We start from the raw sequence: 11,589 nt of genomic DNA on the forward strand, positions 1-11,589 counted from the left end.
GCCCCGGTGTAAGGAAATGCCATTACTGAGCACTGCATTACAAATGTGAATGTTGCCCGATGCCACGGTCGCCAATTTTCGGACGCATTTAATGAACTCTGTCATCTGCGTGATGATAACTGTTATGACTATAGGCTCACATTACCTCTGGACAAATACAGCTGTGTTATAATAATTGAGATATTACAGAATGCCACATTTATTTTTTATTTTTTTTATTACTGTAGTTTTTTATTGTATAAAAAAATATATATATATTTACATGGAGCATGGTATATACATGGTTGGAGGAAAAAGGGAATCAAATTGCATCTTTGTCCCACGCCCGGGAGGATGGAGCAGGTTAACAGGACTTTAAACATCACATCAAAATGTTACCGATGAAATGCTGTTGTAGTATGAACTTGATGCAGCTGCGTTACATTTAACAACTTTACCGAAATGTTGCTTGGTCTTTGCAGAATTATTCCACCGGGGGCGCTATTTCATCATTTTCTTTGAACCGGAACTTGCCCGCTTCCGTGGAGTAAGGGGTTGTCATGATATACGCTATGCCAATTTAGATTATGCAGGAGTCGATGCTCTCTCACGTCCATTTTCTTGCAGTAAAACCGGAGGTGTTGCCCATTATATGGTGATGTATTATGCAATTTGGAATGTGCCAGCTGCATGCACAGGCAGAATTCCGTAACCCCTGTTGTGGCATTTTGGAGGACTGGTGACATAGTGCACGGCCGTTTGCAGGCTCCGGGGCAGATTTACAATAGACTAACCCAGTGCGGTGCAAAGTCATTTTGCGTTAGTTTGGAAGTACAGGAATGCAACATATTTACAACAATATGTCGCATCTCTATGCTTCCCCCTGCGCTGGCGCACAAACTGCTGCCATGCTCCGACCCAGGCACCCTTGCACCTTGCAGACGGCAGCTCACATAGAAAGAGGAAACAAAAGGAGGAGAAATCAATACATTGCCCCTCGCTGCGCCTCCCTACGCCTCACATGGGAGGCTCGGCATTCAGACGCATTTCCAGATTTCCAATTTCTTGTAAATCTTGAAATGTGTCAGGTTCCATGGGTGTTGCGTGGGCACACCCACAGCAACACCCATGGAACACCCCTTCAACGCAAAGTGCTGCGTGTGAAGGGGCCGTATTTACAAGGACAGGAAAAGCCACCCTACGTGGCTTTTCCTGTTCTTATAAATATGGGGCAGAAAAATGTGCTGCCCTTGCGTCACAAAAGGTATGTTTTCCTTTAAAGGCGCTGCTAAATTTGCATAAACATACAGTTTTATATATATATATGGTACAAATAGTTTGTGCAAAAATGAAGGTTTAAAATCAGGTTTCAGTGAATGTTTATCACTTGCACATCTCCATGTCTTGATTTCTTTTGTTCCTATGGGAATCTTGTGTCCCCTCAACCTTGTTTCCTTTATACTTCAGAATTATATTAAAAAAAGGGTGCTTGCTGATATGATTTGGAATGTGTGCATAGATTATTTCTGATATTTAAATGCAGTAGTGTCTTTAAAAAAAACTGATAACATGTGTTTTTGAAAAGCACACGTTCACCCGGAGGTATCTTGGCACTGAATAACAGATGCTTCTTTTTACCCAATGGTACTCATTTTATGGACCTCAGATGGATGAAAGCCTAAGTGGCCCCACTGGGATTTGAACCTGTGACCAGGAGGTCGAACACCAACCCCTGCAGTGGAGGCCTTAGTCCACGTAACCACCAGACCTGGCTTCTACTTCAGACTTTCCTCTCCTGTACCCCCCAGCAGGAATGCACATCCTCATGTTGCAGTCATAGATATGGGGTACACACCAGTTTCCGAAAAAAGAGCAATGTGTCAAGGGTCGTAGCCTTGTCTTTGAAGTTCCAGCAAATGTGAGGGGATGCACACAAAATGTGAGGACACCTTAATTGTTCATTCATCTTTTGCACTCCAGCATTTCGGGTCCTGCAGCAACCCTCTTCCCTTTGGTAAATTGTGGACAATTGCTTGGCATGTCGGCACCAGACAGCTACATCTCAAGGCTGCCACGTGACTTGTCAGGTCGCTGTTTGTGTTTTATGATGCACAGCATGTGTGGGAGCCTTTGTCATGCTTTCTACATGTGTTACATGTGATCACCTGTGTGGGAGATTTAAAACAACATTCCTTTCACTCCCTCCCTCCCTCATTTCGCAGTCCTCAGAAACGCTTCCTTTGCAAAGGAGGGGGTGGGGAGCTGCGACCACAGAACTGTAACTAATATTGGTATTTAGCAATTAGTCAGCTTCTGTTTATGAAATGGTGTTTCAAGTTTGGAAGAGCATGCCGCTGTGATGCTCCCATGGAGGACTGGGAATAATCAGACTAAAAGATCTTGGAAGTCCAAATTAAAGTATTTGAAGTATTTTAATTAAATATAAATGAATAGCACATCAACAAGACTGTGCATCTGTCAAGGACCAGAACAACTGATTCTCTTAAGCTAAACGTTCTTAAACATGATTCCAATGGAACCAGAACACTGGACCCTCCAGGACTTCATGAGTTCACAATTTGCAAAAACAATTGTGAAATCAGCAGTTTTGTAAAAAGATACCTGGGCCCACCACATTCCTATACTTTTTTAATGTACTTTGACCACTGTGACTGCTTCGGACATAGAGTGAAACAAGCACCACCCGCACAGTTCTGCTTTCAAGCAACAGAGCTGTGGAGCTAAGATCCCTGAATGAGCAACACTCTGAGAGCCTTAAAGCCATTTAGAGCTGTGAAGCTAAGATTCCCGGAGGAGCAACACTCTGAGAGCCTTAAAGCCGTCAGAGCTGTGGAGCTAAGATCCCTGGATGAGCAACACTCTGAGAGCCTTAAAGCCGTCAGAGCTGTGGAGCTAAGATCCCTGGATGAGCAACACTCTGAGAGCCTTAAAGCCGTCGGAGCTGTGGAGCTAAGATCCCTGGCGGAGCAACACTCTGAGAGCCTTAAAGCCGTCGGAGCTGTGGAGCTAAGATCCCCGGAGGAGCAACACTCTGAGAGCCTTAAAGCCGTCAGAGCTACGGAGCTAAGATCCCAGGAGGAGCAACACTCTGAGAGCCTTAAAGCTATCAGAGCTGTGGAGCTAAGATCCCCGGAGGAGCAACACTCTGAGAGCCTTAAAGCCGTCGGAGCTGTGGAGCTAAGATCCCCGGGGGAGCAACAATCTGAGAGCCCTAAAGCCATCAGAGCTGTGGAGCTAAGATCCCCGGATGAGAAACACTCTGAGAGCCTTAAAGCTGTCAGAGCTGTGGAGCTAAGATCCCCGGATGAGCAACACTCTGAGAGCCTTACAACCATCAGAGCTGTGGAGCTAAGATCCCCGGATGAGAAACACTCTGAGAGCCTTAAAGCCATCAGAGCTGTGGAGCGAAGATCCCCGGAGGAGCAACACTCTGAGAGCCTTAAAGCCGTCAGAGCTGTGGAGCTAAGATCCCCGGATGAGCAACACTCTGAGAGCCTTACAACCATCTGAGCTGTGGAGATAAGATCCCTGGATGAGCAACACTCTGAGAGCCTTAAAGCCGTCAGAGCTGTGGAGCTATGATCCCCAGTTGAGCAACACTCTGAGAGCCTTAAAGCCGCCAAAGCTGTGGAGCTAAGATCCCTGGATGATCAACACTCCTGGAGCCTTAAAGCTGCTGGAGCTACGGAGCTAAGATCCCCGGAGGAGCAACACTCCTGGAGCCTTAAAGCCGTCAGAGCTGTGGACCTAAGATCCCCGGAGGAGCAACACTGTGAGAGCCTTAAAGCCGTCAGAGCTGTGGACCTAAGATCCCCGGATGAGCAACACTCTGAAAGCCTTAAAGCCGTCAGAGCTGTGGAGCTATGATCCCCGGATGAGCAACACACTGAGAACCTTAAAGCCGTCAGAGCTATGGAGCAAAGATCCCCGGTGGAGCAACACTCTGAGAGCCTTAAAGCCGCTGGAGCTGTGGAGCTAAGCTCCCCGGATGAGCAACACTCTGAGAGCCTTAAAGTCGTCAGAGCTACGGAGCTAAGATCCCTGGATGAGCAACACTCTGAGAGCCTTAAAGCCGTCAGAGCTGTGGAGTTAAAATCCCCGGATGAGCAACACTCTGAGAGCCTTAAAGCTATCAGAGCTGTGGAGCTAAGATCCCCAGAGGAGCAACACTCTGAGAACCTTAAAGCCACTGGAGCTGAGGAGCTAAGATCCCCAGATGAGCAACACTCAGAGCCTTAAAGCCGTCAGAGCTGTGGAGCTAAGATCCCTGGGGGAGCAACACTCTGAGAGCCTTAAAGCCATCAGAGCTGTGGAGCTAAGATCCCCAGAGGAGCAACGCTCTGAGAACCTTAAAGCCACTGGAGCTGTGGAGCTAAGATCCCCGGAGGAACAACACTCTGAGAGCCTTAAAGCCGCCAGAGCTGTGGAGCTAAGATTCCTGGAGGAACAACACTCTGAGAGCCTTAAAGCCGTCAGAGCTGTGGAGCTAAGATCCCCAGAGAAGCAACACTGTGAGAGCCTTAAAGCCGTCAGAGCTGTGGAGCTAAGATCCCCGGATGAGTAACACTCTGAAAGCCTTAAAGTCGTCAGAGCTACGGAGCTAAGATCCCCGGATGAGCAACACTCTGAGAGCCTTAAAGTCGTCAGAGCTGTGGAGTTAAGTTCCCCGGATGAGCAACACTCTGAGAGCCTTAAAGCTATCAGAGCTGTGGGGCTAAGATCCCCAGAGGAGCAACACTCTGAGAACCTTAAAGCCACTGGAGGTGTGGAGCTAAGATCCCCAGATGAGCAACACTCAGAGCCTTACAACCATCAGAGCTGTGGAGCCTAGATCCCCGGATGAGAAACACTCTGAGAGCCTTAAAGCCATCAGAGCTGTGGAGCGAAGATCCCCGGAGGAGCAACACTCTGAGAGCCTTAAAGCCGTCAGAGCTGTGGAGCTAAGATCCCCGGATGAGCAACACTCTGAGAGCCTTACAACCATCTGAGCTGTGGAGATAAGATCCCTGGATGAGCAACACTCTGAGAGCCTTAAAGCCGTCAGAGCTGTGGAGCTATGATCCCCAGTTGAGCAACACTCTGAGAGCCTTAAAGCCGCCAAAGCTGTGGAGCTAAGATCCCTGGATGATCAACACTCCTGGAGCCTTAAAGCTGCTGGAGCTACGGAGCTAAGATCCCCGGAGGAGCAACACTCCTGGAGCCTTAAAGCCGTCAGAGCTGTGGACCTAAGATCCCCGGAGGAGCAACACTGTGAGAGCCTTAAAGCCGTCAGAGCTGTGGACCTAAGATCCCCGGATGAGCAACACTCTGAAAGCCTTAAAGCCGTCAGAGCTGTGGAGCTATGATCCCCGGATGAGCAACACACTGAGAACCTTAAAGCCGTCAGAGCTATGGAGCTAAGATCCCCGGTGGAGCAACACTCTGAGAGCCTTAAAGCCGCTGGAGCTGTGGAGCTAAGCTCCCCGGATGAGCAACACTCTGAGAGCCTTAAAGTCGTCAGAGCTACGGAGCTAAGATCCCTGGATGAGCAACACTCTGAGAGCCTTAAAGCCGTCAGAGCTGTGGAGTTAAAATCCCCGGATGAGCAACACTCTGAGAGCCTTAAAGCTATCAGAGCTGTGGAGCTAAGATCCCCAGAGGAGCAACACTCTGAGAACCTTAAAGCCACTGGAGCTGAGGAGCTAAGATCCCCAGATGAGCAACACTCAGAGCCTTAAAGCCGTCAGAGCTGTGGAGCTAAGATCCCTGGGGGAGCAACACTCTGAGAGCCTTAAAGCCATCAGAGCTGTGGAGCTAAGATCCCCAGAGGAGCAACGCTCTGAGAACCTTAAAGCCACTGGAGCTGTGGAGCTAAGATCCCCGGAGGAACAACACTCTGAGAGCCTTAAAGCCGCCAGAGCTGTGGAGCTAAGATTCCTGGAGGAACAACACTCTGAGAGCCTTAAAGCCGTCAGAACTGTGGAGCTAAGATCCCCAGAGAAGCAACACTGTGAGAGCCTTAAAGCCATCAGAGCTGTGGAGCTAAGATCCCCGGATGAGCAACACTCTGAAAGCCTTAAAGTCGTCAGAGCTACGGAGCTAAGATCCCCGGATGAGCAACACTCTGAGAGCCTTAAAGTCGTCAGAGCTGTGGAGTTAAGTTCCCCGGATGAGCAACACTCTGAGAGCCTTAAAGCTATCAGAGCTGTGGGGCTAAGATCCCCAGAGGAGCAACACTCTGAGAACCTTAAAGCCACTGGAGGTGTGGAGCTAAGATCCCCAGATGAGCAACACTCAGAGCCTTAAAGCCGTCAGAGCTGTGGAGCTAAGATCCCCGGGGGAGCAACACTCTGAGAGCCTTACAACCATCAGAGCTGTGGAGCTAAGATCCCCGGATGAGCAACACAATGAGAGCCTTAAAACTGCCGGAGCTGTGGAGCTAAGATCCCCAGATGAGCAACACACTGAGAGTCTTAAAGCCGTCAGAGCTATGGAGCTAAGATCCCCGGAGGAGCAACACTCTGAAAGCCTTAAAACCGTCAGAGCTGTGGAGCTATGATCCCCGGATGAGCAACACACTGAGAGCCTTAAAGCCGCCAGAGCTGTGGAGTTAAGATCCCCGGAGGAGCAACACTCTGAGAGCCTTAAAGCTGCAAGAGCTGTGGAGCTAAGATCCCCGGAGGAGCAACACTCTGAGAGCCTTAAAGCCGTCAGAGCTGTGGAGCTAAGATCCCCGGAGGAGCAACACTCTGAGAGCCTTAAAGCCGTCAGAGCTGAGGAGCTAAGATCCCCGGATGAGCAACACTCTGAGAGCCTTAAAGCTGCCAGAGCTGTGGAGCTAAGATCCCCGGATGAGCAACTGTAGTGAAATAAATGATTATGATGTCCAACGTAGGTTCTTGAAGAATAGGTATTTATTGATATGATGGTACAAGATGGTAGTAGTTGGTATTAGATATTAGAAGGAATAAAAACCCCACCTGGAGCTGTCTCCTTACAGCTCAGCCCCAAGCTCCCAACAGAATTCACCAAAGCTAGGAACCCAACATTCTAATGTGTCATGAAAATGAACATTCCACATGGTGACAGCAGGGGATGAGCAAGACAGGATGAGGTGCAATCACTACACATGTTCCCCATTTATACCTTTTATAATAACAACCAAAATATACAATGTACACACAGCATCGAAAAAAAAGGAGACACAGAATACAATAGTAAATAACTCGAGAAAGGCGAATTATAAGACAGGAAGGAAACAGTGTTAAGTAGGAGGAAAAGAAAAAACTAATTGGAGAAAGAGAATAGAAGATACGCAAGGTAATAGGAGAATAGAAGATAAACGAAGAAGAAAGAACATAATGAAGGAGATAATAGAGGAACATATAGGAAATAGAAGGAGGTAGAACATACCCTCTCCCTGAAAAATGACAGAAAAGAGAGGAAAACATGAAAACATATCTGGCATGAGGATGTGGAATGGAATAAGAAAATGATCCGACCAAGGTACCGGTAAAGGCACCTGTGTTTTCACTCCATTCCAACTTCCAAACACCGGGTCCAGTAAGTGGCCGTGTTTATGAGTGGGGGCACTGTTTTTTAAGTCTAGTTGTAGAGATTGAAGTTCAAGCCTAATATCCGCTGCTTCTTTATCTAGTTCGTCTTCTAAATGGACATTCATATCTCCTAATACCAGGGTTCTACTCTTCCTTATAGCTAGATGAGCAGCCGGTTCTACTAGACTAGTTTTAAAATCATAAAGCCTGCCAGGGGGTCTATAGAGAAGGATTCCTGATATCGTCAATTGAGGTCCAAGTTTAATTGTAAATAGACCTGCCTCGGAGTTATCTATCTGCAAGGGTAAAAGACTACATTCAAGTGGAGCCTTAGTAGCGATTGCAATCCCTCCGCCCCTCCCCTCTTTCCTGTCTAATCTTGAGAGTGAATATCCTAGCGGCATGGCTTCTATGACTTCAGGGTCAGAGTGATCTCCAAGCCACGTCTCCGTTAGGAAGAGTACATCCAGTCTCTCATCCTCCAAAAGGTCCCGTATCTGATTGCAGTGTTTACTAAGGGAGCGACAATTGAGTAGGCCGGCCTGTACCCTCTCTTTATTTGCTACCCTAGTTGGTACCCTTAAGTACTTGAAAGCGCACCTGGTACAGTTTCTAGATGTAGTTGCCTCCATAGTGTGCCAGCAGGGAGCCTTGGTTATAGGGCAAAGGTCCAACAAAGCCTGTCTATCATAGTATATGCGGGCAGACCCGGAGCGACCAGGGGTCATGGCCCCGGGCCTCGGCCGGCCGCGGACGGGCGCAGACGGGCTGGACTTTGGCTCGACTTCGGCGCGCTTCCGGCGCGCCCGCTGCACGCGTCCGCTGCGCGGTCGCTGTCCCATACACATTTAAAGAGGGGGGGAGGAGCCGCTAGAGCGCTGACCTGTGAGCCCTGAAGTGCTGGGCTCCTCCTCACCCTCCGCATCAAACGCCCACAATGGACGCGGCGGACCGGGGCGGGAGTGGAATAGGTGAGTAACTCCCAAGCTATCTAGTCAGCCCGGAAATAAGGTGCACTAAGTTTTTTTAAACCATGAACAAGATACACTGTGATATTAAAATTAGCAGAATACACGCTAAACAAATAAAAACGCTTTTCAACTCAGCGCTCGCAGTGAAATCTTAATAGTACACAGCGCACAGCAGATAGAGTCAGCCTCTGCCACCGGCTCAACTCGTCTCCACCAACATTCAAAACACAACTGTTGGCCAGACAGGAGTGAAGATGAAAACCAACGAACGTCAGAAACAACGTCAGAAAGAAACACAGCTAGACTGATGGAAGAAAAGGTACTCCTGACAGAAGAAAAAAAATGAAACTTGAGAATAACAAAGACGGAGTACGAACTTAATTAGAAGAAAACCTCAATTGCCAGGAAATTTTATGAAATAACAACTTTGCGCAAAGGAAAAAACTGGCATAAGAATTGAATAACAAATATTGAGCTCATGAAAATCATAAACAGGCTTTGTGCACTGAACCTGAAGGCTGACGTCAGCAATTAACATTAGAAACCGGTATAAGTAAATAACTTACATACTTTCATCAGAAATATAGAAATATTAAATATTTCATTATAGCTTGAAGAGCAGAACTGCGAAATGAGTCATAAAATGAAATTAGAAGCAAGCTAAGCTTGAGATCAAGTTTTTAAAGAATAGGAACATGAACCAAATTCATTCACAACAATATGAATGAAAGAAAATGAAGGCACGCGCAAACATTATGCATGAATAGAACATTTAACACCACTAATAATTAGATCACTTTGGTGGTTCATAATAAATAATAAACACTAAAATTGAACACTTAATGCAAATGCAAATGAAATACATTCTTGAAAGCTAATAGAGCAAACAAAGAAAGAAAAGCATTCTTTCTACCTTTCATTCATTCATGCTATAGTTTGAGGCCAAACTAAAACTTAATGAGACCCCCAAAAAAATCCAGGAAAAGTAAATTGAATAAGGGGATGGAGCGCCTCAATATGTACATATATAGCATCAACATTGGCTACCCACAAAAGGTCAGAGGGGCAGATTTATGATGACTGACGCATCCCCAGGGATGCGCCAGTCATCCTGCGCCGCTGCTCCGCCACCCATGGTGCGCCGCATTTACCATGGGGCAAAAACGGCACAGATGCGTGACGCATCTGTGCCGTAAAGGTGGTGCATTGCTGGAGCTGCGTCGCAAGCGTGACGCAGCTCCAGCAAGGCTCGGGGGTGCCCCATCTCCACAATGCTGCGTCAAGACCTACGCCTGCTTCAAGCAGGCGCAGGGTTTTGACGCAGCATTGGCCTGAAAGTGACTGAGTGAAATCTTATAGATTTCACTCAGCCACTTTTAGGAGGCGTTCCTGCGCAGGAACGCCCTCCCCTGCGCAGGAACGCCCACAAGCGGCGCAGGGCTTTACAACGTGACGCATCTGCCTAGATGCGTCACGTTGTAAATAGGGCGCATTGTTTGCGCCGCCGTTGCGTCAAATAAAGTGACGCACCGGCGGCGCAAGTCCTTCATAAATCTGCCCCAGAATGCTCAGCTAAGAGCCAATCTGAACTTCGAAGAAGGAATTTTGCTGACATACACGAAATGATCTGCATAAATCATCAAGTAATAAACAATCAACCACAGTGAATTGTAAAAATCAGAAAGTCAACCACACAGTTAAAACATTAAATAAAATGTAAGGCTGAGAAAATTACGAACATAAGAAATTAAAATAATAAAAGTAGTCACCGTTGTCAAATGTTCGGGAAAAAAAGGTCCCTGCTAGACTCATCCGTGAAGGAAGAATAATCCATTCAACAACTTGATGACGGTGGTTGGCAGGAGACGCGGTTGGCAAGAAGCATGGTGTGCCTTAATCACGAAAGAATGTCACAATCTCAAAATGGCGGCACGTTTCGTGGGTCGTGCCGGGTGGCTGCAGGCACGAACGTGCACCAAACTTTAATGTGCAGCGGACTCGAGGAGAGCATCACGAGGAAGAGCATCGCAGCAACGTCACCGAGATCCGTGACGAGAGCAGAATGGAACGTGCGCGAGGAGCGACGTTTAAACACGAAAGGCTCGAGCTGCTTTCAACGAACTTCAACGGTAGACACTGTATGTGTTTCAAATGTGACTCCAACGGTTCCAAAGGCAAACAGATTAAGGGCCAATACATGATCAAGATCCAACCGGCCAGTTTTAAAATTGGAAACTTCACAACAATCAAATGCGCCCCATATACCTGTGCCCTGTAAAGTTAATGGAATGAACACATTCCCAACACAGCCGCCTAATAAGAATAAAACCCGGGGCTGGAACTGTGCTACTAGCGGCGTGTTTGCCTCATTGCCCCCATTTATTTATTTATTTATTTATGCAATTTTATATAGCGCGAACTTTACCCGAAGGTGTCAGAGCGCTTTACATAGGACCCAGTTTCAACCATAAGAACTGATGGTTCCATTCGGAAGAACAGATTTGCATATTTTTGACTTACATAAGGACCAGTTGAAAACATACGGATTTAGGATTACATGCGTACACAAGGAAGATACACAAATGGATATATTCTAGGCCTATACTAGTAATATCTCTATCAACATAGGGAGGGGATTGATAGAGCGCGCGAGGTCACCCAGCCAATAATTTCGCCGCTTCCGGCCCATATATTTCAATTCACCATATACATTGACCGGGTGACTTCACGGGCTGCTACCAATTTGTGTGAATTCCCTACTATTATTCCTCAGCGTACCCGACTTACCATCCACCGACACGGGTACCTATGACCACAATGGATCAGGGAGCTAGCTGTAAAAGGAAAGGCAGCAAAATACAACTCAAAATGACATTCAATACTTTTGTAAAATGACCACGGACAACTGGAAGTTTTAAACTCTTTATCTAAAGTTCGTTCTCAGTAAGCATTAAATTTACAAGAATAAGACAATCAATAATCAAGATAACGAAAAGTACATAGCTATAGAGAAATAAAGTCAGGGTAATCATGGAAATGCTAATATGGGATGCAACAGGAAACGCTATGCATTTAGGGCAAAA

General features: G+C 47.0%; 1 protein-coding gene across 4 annotated transcripts in view; it reads right to left on the reverse strand.

Moving 5' to 3' along the window:
• LOC144819187 (uncharacterized) overlaps positions 1-10,405 on the reverse strand; it is a 203,515-nt gene extending 193,110 nt beyond the window's left edge. For 3 of the 4 annotated variants that reach the window (XR_013607227.1, XM_078677161.1, XM_078677162.1), the window contains exon 1: positions 10,276-10,405. The gene's annotated coding sequence lies outside the window, so the exon portion shown is untranslated. Of the gene's footprint in view, positions 1-10,245 lie in introns of all 4 variants that reach the window. The other variant, XM_078677163.1, reaches the window with a different exon arrangement.
• Between the last annotated feature and the right edge of the window lie 1,184 nt (positions 10,406-11,589).

Source organism: Lissotriton helveticus, chromosome 2_1 (genome assembly GCF_964261635.1).
Source record: "Lissotriton helveticus chromosome 2_1, aLisHel1.1, whole genome shotgun sequence".
Classification (NCBI taxonomy): domain Eukaryota; kingdom Metazoa; phylum Chordata; class Amphibia; order Caudata; family Salamandridae; genus Lissotriton; species Lissotriton helveticus.